Here is a 664-nt window from a genome sequence, read left to right on the forward strand (position 1 = left end):
GTTTACATCAAAACTTATCATATTTTAGGAAATTTTAATTTAAAATGTACTTTTTCATATTTTTCAAACAAATTCAAAAAATATTTTTTAAATATTTTGTTATAATTTTTTTAAAAATATTGAGTTGCATTTCAAATAAAAAGGTAAAGATATTAAAAATATTCTAATTAAAATATGTAAAATTTAATATAGTTTTAAGGAAATGGTCAAAATAAAAAAAATTACACATAAAAAAAATCATGATTTTTGTTAACTGGGCGGATCATTATTTATATGATATCGCACACAAAAGAAAAATTTCTGTTTTTACAATTATCTAATTAACTCTATATACTCATTTTTTATATATTTTTATATGATATCACACATTCGTAAAAAAATAGATAGTTTAAGATGCAAAAAAATATTTACTTAATGAATATAATATGAACGAATATTACAAATACATCATTTAATAAAACAAATATTTAAAAACTGAAAATTCATATCCGCGCTAGCGCGCGGGTCAGGGTCTAGTTTTAGATTAAATCTTAGTCATCTGAAATCAAAATCCTATGCCCATGATTCATCATTTATCCATTTGATTGAAAGTTGCTAGTTAGTTGTGTTAGAACATTGTTAGTTTAATCAAACCACTTCATTGAACTGAATGCACTTAGATTAA

Source organism: Brassica oleracea, chromosome C5 (genome assembly GCF_000695525.1).
Source record: "Brassica oleracea var. oleracea cultivar TO1000 chromosome C5, BOL, whole genome shotgun sequence".
Lineage (NCBI taxonomy): Eukaryota > Viridiplantae > Streptophyta > Magnoliopsida > Brassicales > Brassicaceae > Brassica > Brassica oleracea.